We start from the raw sequence: 9,919 nt of genomic DNA, 5'->3' as shown, positions 1-9,919 counted from the left end.
GAGCCATAAGATGAAAGCCGAGAAAGAAAAAGTGGAGGTGGGGAAGCTGGGCCTCCACAATTGATGGTAGAAGCCCCTGATTTATTGGGACTCAAGCAATCAGGAGGATTTTAAAATGAATAGCATGGTTCAATTGTCACAGAGCTTCAACAGAGAGAAAATATATTTTCCTACATTTGCAGACAAATGCCCATCTGGGTCCAGAGTTGAAATCACAGCCTGCCTGTAAACTAAACTAGACTCATGGGGACAAAGAAAAAAATCCACACCACCAATCAGAGGAGTAGGAAGGACCTGAGCTTGAGACCAGTTATCCCAGGAAGGGATAAAGTACTTTCTTATCTTGTATCAATCTCCTTTTTTTTTTTTTTTTTTTTGCTATTATTATGTTATCTTGTATTGATCTGCTTTCTTCTGCTATAGTTAGAGATAAGGTCACTGCAGGATTCTAAAAATATTGTTTCCAGAAAACCATAGGATGACCAAATAGTTCTCATCCCCAATAAAGATTTTTTTTTTCATCAATGGACCACTCAAGGAACTGCATAACAAAGCTATAATTTTCCAAATTTTCCCTTTAGCTACAAATTAGATTATATTTGCACCATGCAGATTGATTTTCCTTTTTAGAGTTAAGCCATTTGGTTTGATTTGATCTGATTTATTAAATTTGATATAAGTATTAAGCGGTTTCCAATACTAGTGCAATTGAAAAACGTTACATACTGTCCCAGTGGGCTCACAATCTAAGTTATATTAAATATAGAAGAAGAAATTAATTACTAAAGAGATATGAAGAAAAGAAATGTGCTTTTGATACAAAAAGGCGTACAAAAAGGCTGAGCAAAGAAACAACAACATACGGTATCAAGGCATAAATAAGAGGCCTATAGTAGCACTTCAAAGCTAGATTTTTCTTGTGCCTGTAACTATTTTATTTGGATTTAGCTCACACCATTTTCAGTAATGGCTCAATGTATATTCAGAAATACTAGATATTTCTCTATCTACTGAGGGCTTATAATCAAAGTTTGTACCTGAGGAAATAGTCCCAAGAATGGCATAGGCAGATCAGAATGGGCTAGAGCAAATTTTGATGTCAAGTCTAGCAGTTGGATAACTGGAAAGCAAGACCAATGCTGGGCAGACTCCTATGATTTGTCCTGAAAATGGCAAAAAGGCAGATTAGGATCAAGTATGAATATTTTGTATGACATTTATTTTATTTGCTATGAATGAGTCTGCTTTGTATCTCAACAGAGGAGGAGAAGGCGTTGTAAGCTTGAAGTTAGAGAGTAAAATGTTGTTAATTAGCAATATGGCTGCTTGTTGGTTTGAATCATGTGGGCTTCATGCTGAGGCCATAATAATAAATCACTCTTTGGAGCAATGGCATGATGTTGCAACATTGTGATATTTTGGAAGCACTGTTCTTGTTTTGGACATCTGAAATCTGGCATTTAGATGTCTTCATTAAATGGACTTCCAAATCAGAGCTAGAATATGGATGTCTAAAACTACAGTATATCCTTATGTCAAGAAGTTGTGTTCAGGTGTCCCTTCTTCCTCTATGTCTAAATAGATGGATGTCATTATTTACACCTGGTCCCTGGAAATCCAGGCTATAGAAAGGTGCTCTGACTGAACAGTTGTCCACGGAGAAATTAAGGCATGTTACCTCTTTAATCCCCTAGTGGTTGCTGTCCCCATCCCTCCAAACAAATGTGAAACTGGAAAGGGGTAAGGGGCTCTATGACAGCTTCAACACCGAATTATATTCTTAACTGACTTTCATCCAGATCTGAAGAGTAGTCTAAATGGCCCAACCATGTCCTGGAGGACCACCAGACCAGTTGGGTTTTCAGGATAGCCCTAATGAATATGCATGGAGCAGATTTGCATGCCTGGCACCTCCATTATATACAGATCTCTCTTATGCATATTCATTAGGGCTATCCTGAAAACCTGACTGGCCAGGTGGTCCTCCATCACAGGGTTGGGAACCACTGGTGTAGAAGAATCTGAATAAAGAGACTCCAGTTCAAGTCCTGCTTCATTTCTTACATGTTTTACCTTGTATTTTAATAGGGTGCCTTCCAGGGACGGAAAAAATACCTACTCTACCCGAATGTACTATACCCTGATTTTAATTGTAAATAGCTTAGAAACCTGTGTAAGCGTTTAATCAAATTTTAAATAAAACTTGGAAACTTGGAAAAACTTGGAATATAAAAGAAACCTACAAGCCTGAAGGCTATTGCAGTAGTGTACATTCAAGTTATTTTTCTATCTATTCAAGGATCACAAGTTAAAAAGAAAATGAAAACTCACAAACAACTAAAGTGAGATTCAAAGCTAGTTTTCAGCCCACTGTTTTAATGACTAGGCAACTCATCTGCTTTGCATAGAGGTCAACGTGGCCATTTTATAACATGGATGTTTCTTTGCTGCTAAAAAAGACCTCTGTGTCCCTTGTTTTTCCCAATCATAATTTCAGTTTGTACAACAAATATTCTCAGTATATGCACAACTATTTCTAATGCTGTATATTTTAAAATACAGAAACATAGAAAAATAAAGGCAGATAAAGACCACATGGCCTATCTAGTCTGCCTAACCATGCCAGCTATTATCCCCTCCTTTCCCTTTGAGATCCAATGTACTTGTCTCAAGTTTTCTTGAATTCAGATACACTTTTTTATGCCTTTCCAACTCCACCAGGAGGCTGTTCCACACATTCACCACCTTTTTTTCTGAGTATTTTGTGAGAGCACTTCTTAGTCTATCCCCTTTCACCTTCATCCTATGCCTCCTCATTCCAGAGCTTCCTTTCAATTATTCACCCAGACTACCAAATAAGGAAAAACATCCTTTGTTTGGCAGACTAATCCTGCTTAGTATGTCCCAGGATGCACCAGGCATAATCAAGCACCATCATTTTTGAAGATGGCAGTGCTGGAGGCAAGAGCAAGTAGGCTTCACTCCTTCCTCTTTCCATGTATACCCTTAGAGGTCTGGTGTAGGCGGGGGAGGACAGTATCACTAGATATATTCAGGTCAGTTAAGAGGGTGAGAGGTGTCACTAGACAACAAGAAATATTATAATATTTGAGAAGGGGGTTAAGTCGGATTGGATTGGGGGGAAGAGAAGGGGCTGCTAGACCCCAGGGAATGGGGCTTATTTAGAGAAGGTAGAGTGATAGGAATTCTGAGGCTCTTGGGGAAGGGCTTATTTATACTTAGAGGAAGAAGGTTCCTTAAATTCATGTGAGGGTTATGGAATTCAGTATATCTGAAATTACAGAGGGTAAAAGAAAAGAATCAGTTCTTCACATTGGTTATTAAAGGAGAATTTGAACATATTAATACATATGGACATCATAATTTTCTGATGTTTTAAACTAGAAATCCTCTAGGTACTAGCTTTTTAAAGTAAAAATTGAAGTAATTGGTTAAGCCCCACCTTTTATAAAACTAAGTTAGGGGCTTCTACATGACAATAGCCCCAAAGTCCTTTAAATTCCTATGGGCTTCGGGGCCATTACCATAGTAGTTAGCGCTAAACAACTTTGAAAAAGAGGCCCTAAATTATTTACTTGAGCTCATCTATGAAAAGTAATGATAAAGGAAAACAAATAAACTATTGTAAAAATTCAGTGAGACAATTTTGAATGTTTCACGGCTTAATGGCTATTGTTTCTGGTTTTAAAATATGTTCAATCCTTTAACGGAATTTAATTAAAATTTCTTTATACATTCATAACAATTCATAAGCAATCATATACACACCTTAAAGATGAACCCAGAGAGCAACATCCTTTCTTTGAGAGAGGGATGAGGTTGTTGTTTTTGTTTTTTTTAAATGTAATGTCCCACCTCATGATCAGATAACCTTACCTGGGATAAGTTTTAAGGTCACCGTGATATCATTTTGAACCTTCAACTGGTAACTAGTAGAGTATGGTATGCTTTTGGGAGATGTGACCTCTTACAGTAGGAACATGTAAAGTTCAAAGGATTAGAAATACGTTATGAGGGTAATAATCAGATGGTGACAGTCAGTGTTTTTTTCTTCTTCTTCTTCTTCTTTTTTTTTAATGCTGACAGTACCTGACTAATTTAGCCCCATATATCCAGTACCAAGCCATGTGCGGGAATCAGCACCAAACACTCAGTTCTGTTTTAAGTGGGACTGGCTGCCAGAGCTTTTGTGGGTCCCAGTAAATATTCAGCCGGGGCCTGCATATGACAGTTATAGGGGCTCCAGCTAAATATTGGCCCGAACCTGCATAACTCCAAAGCCTTTAAGAGGGCCTTCAATTCTCCCTGACATGGAAGTCTTCTGATTCCCCCCATCCTTGGCATGGGAGCCCCTTGTCTCCTCCCCTAATCAATAAACTCCTTTATCCCCTTCCACCCTTGGAACATGTAGGATAGGGCCCCTGGGCCTACCTGCAATCTCTGGTGGTCCATCATGATTGTGGGGACAGAAATCAAGTTCACTTGCTTTTACCCATAGTGGCTGCCATTCCAAAATGGCTATTGTGATCTTTTGTAGCAGCCTCATACTACCGAAATATTGCAAGGCTGCCAATGATTATAAAGGTATCTCCTATGGGAGGGTGGGTGGGATCTTAAAACCAAGAAGGGGGTTTAAAATGATAGCCTAAGACAGTGGTTCCCAACCCTGTCCTGGAGGACCACCAGGCCAGTTGGATTTTCAGGATAGCCCTAATGAATATGCATGGTGCAGATTTGCATGCCTGGTACCTCCATTATATGCAGATCTCCAGGACAGGGTTGGGAACCACTGATCTAAGACTGGGAGGAAGGGTGCTTGAAACCAGGGAGGACTCAGCTCTGTCAACCCAGAAACATTGGGCTGTGGCTTTTGTCGTGGCTCGTGGTGGCTAGCGCTGTTTATGGGACGATATTGAGATGGATGTCAGAAGCATGATAGTGCAGTATTTTTGTAGCGCCAGTTTTTCGTATGATTCTGGGTAATTCTAGTTAGACAAACATCTGTGTTAGTTAAGGACTGCGCCCAAATAGAAGCGTACGGAAAAACAGGTGAATAAAACATTTAAATATAAAACATAAAACATGTTACTAACTGTTCGGATGAACTTTCTTTGGATATTATAATTCTCAGATCTCAGCACCCCTGCTTTATTCTTTCGAATTGTCCTCCTAAACTTATTGACACTATGTTTGTGACTGCCCTTATGCATATATTGAAGAATTGGAAATCCTCTTCATCATTGGACTATACTTTTTGGTGGAAATCTTTGTGCATGTATCATAAATTTGAATCATATGCTTATGAGAAGAAAAATATTGCTCGATTATCCATGAACATGACACTATGCAACTCACCTTGGAAATTCTTAGACTCCTATGTTAGATCTGTTTCATAGACACTCCTGTCCTTCTCTCTTTCTCTTTCTCTCCTTCTCTTTCTTTTATCTTTTCTCTCCTTCTTTCTTTCTTTCTGTTTTCTTATAAACAGTCCAAGTACTTTGGATCTCTTAGAAGGTTTCAAACCCAATTACAATTGATTGTAGTTACTGCTGTGTTACACTAAGTGTTATTAGTTTCGAGATCCCGGTGTCATACATGTATCTGAATGCATTATTGGACTGTATCTTTTCATAAAGCTTAATAAAAAATATTGAACATAAAAAAAACAAAAAAAAAAAACATTTAAATATAATGTAGCTAAGGCCAGAAGAAAAAACACACTAAAGATTAATATAAGGAAAAGAATGGTGTTTTCTTGTGTACTTTGCTGTTGAGCTAAATCATGGTGGAAATCATGATTACATGATTACATGGAGTCCAGTTTAGGTTCTTTTGTATGTGCTATAACTGTCCTGTCTTAGGTCAGCATCTTGTGCCAGTGAATAGTTTCTGTTCTTTGTTCAGCTTCCCGCCTTTAGCCTCGTGGTTCTAATTGTTAACAGATGTGCTCAGGCTAGTTAGGAAAAGCATATTAGATTCCATATTCCAAACTGAGATATAAAATGTATGAAGTATGAATGGCCAAGATATGAATGAAATTATGAATGTTTGGGGCCCATGAATGTAATATGTGGTGATATATAAATGGTTTTATAAGCAGAAACACTAAGAAAAAATCTTGAGCACAACATCTGGAAGTGATTAGAGTCAGTCTCAAGAATAGGGAGAAGGGGGGCATTGGAAGCCCACGCTTCAGGAAGAGGAGAGGGGGATTTAACCCCCCCTTTTTCTCCTGAGTAAGGTTTCTGTGTAAGGCTGTGCAATTTGAATCTGTCAGCTTAGGAGTTTGTTTTTTCTTTAAGGCTCAGAGCTTGTCAGCATGGAAGGGCTGAGAATTTATCAGCACCATGTTAATAATTATAGATTCTCTTGAATGTTATAATGTTAATTCAGAAATCAAAAGTAATTTTCTGAAAACTTTGTATAACTTTTAAACATGGAAGAATGTTTCTTTGTCTAAACTTTAAGACCACCCATAGAAATGTTATTGGTCGTCAGACTTGATGATGTCACTAAACCAAAAGTTATATATGGACATGTAACTGCTAGAAACTTTAGAATTTGTTATGAGAAAGGCCAGTTTTTTGGCTTCTATAATAATTCTCTGATGCAAAAGATACTCAATTGATTTGCTAATAAAATTAATTGCGTACTCTTATGACCTAATATTGATATCTAATAAAAAATAAGATTTTGGATTTTATGAAAATATTTTGCATCATTATTTTTTAATTTCATTTTACAATCTTAGAAAGCTATTAGTACGCATGTGTGCAATCATTCTGCTCAAATGGCGACCACGAAGGGACTGGAGCGTACTGTGCATTTTTCTAGGTTTCATTTTTGGAACCTATGGGTTTCGTTTGGCAGTGCAACATAAGGTATGTCTGTTCTTTGCTTAACAGACTGGGGGGCCCTTTTGTTTTGAAGCTAAGTTAATTAATGCTTTGTATATAGGCATAGTGTTTGGGGATATTGTATTATATGTTTAGTTTGTTAAGATTTGGGGGTATAGAGAAAAATTGTATCTTCTGATGCTTTATGACTTTATTTCTGCTGTCTCTCTCTGGCCAGATTTTACTTTCTTTCTCTCTGTTTCTTTTTCTCTCGGGGTTTACAGCTGTCCTGTTACAGTGTGTTTTGTAAATACCTCCTGGGGTTTGTTTTGAAGTGTTTGCGTATGTTATATCCTGATCATAAAGATATGAACAGGGTGATTGCACACAAATTTAAAGTAGGAATGGATATTTATGAGGTTAAAGAGGAACAAAAGAAAGGAAAAAACTGAGAAAAAAATGACATAGTTGTGGAACTGGCTCAAATTAATAGGGCTAAGAATCCAGAAAGGTTGCAAGTGAGAAAGCCGGTAAGTTTTTGCTTGTTTGAATTATACTAAAAATGCTGTTATAATAGAAGTTATTAAGTTTGAAGAAAAAAACAAATTTGTTCTTTCCTGCTGTGTGTCTAAGCTTTGTCTCTGAACTAACTTTTTCTCTCTGTGAAAAAGAAAACTGTCTGTTTTAATCTGACTTTGAAAAGTTTCCCTCACCCGTCTCTTTGTTTGAAAAAACGGGCTGAGGGCACCCCCTCCTTCTTTGTCTCCCTCTGCATTTTCAGTGCCTATCTGAAGTAACTACTTTGAAAAGAAAAAAGAAATTGTGTTTCTCAGCTTTGTCTTTCTAAACTCCAGTTTCTGTCTCTCTCTGTCTTTTTTGCTCTGCCCTAACTGTTTCTCTTGTCTCTGGAAAAAGAAAAGAAAAGTTAATGGTATCTTACAAGAAGTCCCCTCTCGCTCTATGCTGTTCCTTTGTTTGAAAGAGCGGGCTGCAAATGGGGATTTTCACCCCCACCTTTTTCCTCCCTCGCCTTCCACAGAGCTATCACGTGAGCTGAAGGCGGGCTTCTCCTTTGTTCATTACCAGGAAGAGGGGAAGGGGGAGGAAAGAGGGGGAGGGAATAGCAGCAATGGAGTCCTTTGTCTCAGGGCTACAGATTTTCCAACAGGTATTTGCTTATATACTAGTCAGTTAACGAATTTGATTCTTCTTTTTTGAGAAGTCTCGGAGCAAGTCTGTTTGCATATTAAAAGGGTTTATTGAGAACTGGTAGTTTAGCAAGACATGAGAATCCTATGTATCCGTGGCTTAAATTTGTTTCTGATGTAGTAGAAAAAAAGAAAAGCTTATGTAGTGTGAATATCAGGATTCAATGTGGTCTCTCTCTGATAAAACTTTACCAGCATGCTGTTTAGAGTTCCGGAAAGTTTGTGTATGTTGTTTTTGTAGTGTAGATCTGTGCTGTTAAGAACAATTGAGGTACTTTAGTAGCTTCAGAGCTGTTTGTAGCCTAGGGCTATGTCAAAGAATGCATTAAAAAGATGTTATGTAGCCTGTATGTTGTTTCTTTATATTTTAAAAAAGGTTATCAGAATATTGGAAGAACAGAACTGTAGGATCTGAAGGAATTGGAAAGTGATTTTTAAACGAGATGGTTAAGTGAAAAGGAAAAGAAAGTTAAATGTCTGGCGATTTCAAAGCAGGGAGATAGTTTGTAGAACGAATGTACAGGAATGTGGAAAGAAAGCTTGTGAAATGTGTTAATTAGAAGTTCGATAGGGAAGATGAGAGAAGAGAAAAGAATTCTGCTGGATTTGGGAATGTATTCAACAGTGAAAGGATAATTTTGTGGAAAAGAAAAAGATTTATTCCAAAAAACAGATACCATGCTTAAAAGCAGGCAAGTGTGCATAAGGGAAAAATAAAATCCCTGCCTTTATATTTTTATCTCAGGGTTCAAATTAATTTTGAATATGAATTTTTGTGCCCCTGCATGGTTTATAAAGTATTTTTAAAATTGTGCATTGTCCGAAATGTATGATTAGGGAGTAATTAAATTTAAATGCATTTTAAAATTAAATTGAGAAGTTTAAAATAAAAAGATTAAGAAAAATAGAGGTTAAAAAGATTAAGAAAAATAGAGGTTAAGTACCTATTTTTTTTTGAAAATCGAAATAAATGTGAAACAAAGGGCTTGCTAACTTAGTTAACGGAAAAGAACAATTATAATAAACTTTTATGTAAGTGGATGAATTCGGAATTGAAATTTTGCTTACTTTTTACAAGTAAGCTCTTCAGGATAGGAACCTAATAAAGAATATGGAATTGAGAATAATTCCCTGATGTTAGAAAAAAAGAAAGTCTAATTTTACCATGTAGAGAATGTGTCTGCATGTTTAAATTTTCCTGTGGCCATATTTTGGTACTACAGGACCCTGAGAAAAGTCTATTTAATCTGTATGTTTTGTGTTTCAGTTAAGAACCTTCTTTGAATCTTTTCAACAATTCTACACAGAAGACTCTGCAATACAAGAATTAGTACTGTTTGCAGAGGGGATAACGTGCCATGTGTTTCTTTTTTCTTTGTTCTTTTGTTAATGAACATGTGCTTTCCTTCCAGGATTTACACTGATCAGCAGTACCACATACCACCTCTAGAGCTGTGGAGAACACAGAGAAAAATTCCGATGCTGAATTTTCGGCGGGAATTTCAGTGTTCCTTTGTCTTCAACTAATGAGCTGTGCTTACCTTTCAGTTGTACCAGTACGGGTGTAAAGAAAAGCAGTTCCATAGTTACAGAAAAGCCAAGCTTGAATTATGAAAACGTTGCAGCATGAACTTTTTAAAGCCATGATTTAAATTTCACTGAAATTAATTTAGAGACTCCGACCTTACAAGTTGCTAAAACTATTTGCAAAAGACATTTCTGGACTCATATAAAAAATTTTGAACGAAAAAACAGACTTTATCTTAAACCACGTTACTTTAAATCATTTCATTTGAATTAGGCTTCTGAACTTTAATTATGCTTTTGCATAATTTCATAGACTTATTCTGATAT

General features: G+C 36.9%; 1 long non-coding RNA gene across 1 annotated transcript; it reads left to right on the top strand.

Moving 5' to 3' along the window:
- Positions 1-7,967: 7,967 nt before the first annotated feature.
- LOC117361358 lies at positions 7,968-9,680 on the top strand. The gene is made up of 3 exons (XR_004539638.1): positions 7,968-8,025; positions 9,478-9,612; positions 9,652-9,680. It is a non-coding gene; the product is annotated as an uncharacterized LOC117361358 (long non-coding RNA).
- Positions 9,681-9,919: the final 239 nt, after the last annotated feature.

This window comes from Geotrypetes seraphini, chromosome 1 (genome assembly GCF_902459505.1).
Source record: "Geotrypetes seraphini chromosome 1, aGeoSer1.1, whole genome shotgun sequence".
Classification (NCBI taxonomy): Eukaryota; Metazoa; Chordata; class Amphibia; order Gymnophiona; family Dermophiidae; genus Geotrypetes; species Geotrypetes seraphini.
This window is presented reverse-complemented; position numbering and strand designations above follow the sequence as displayed.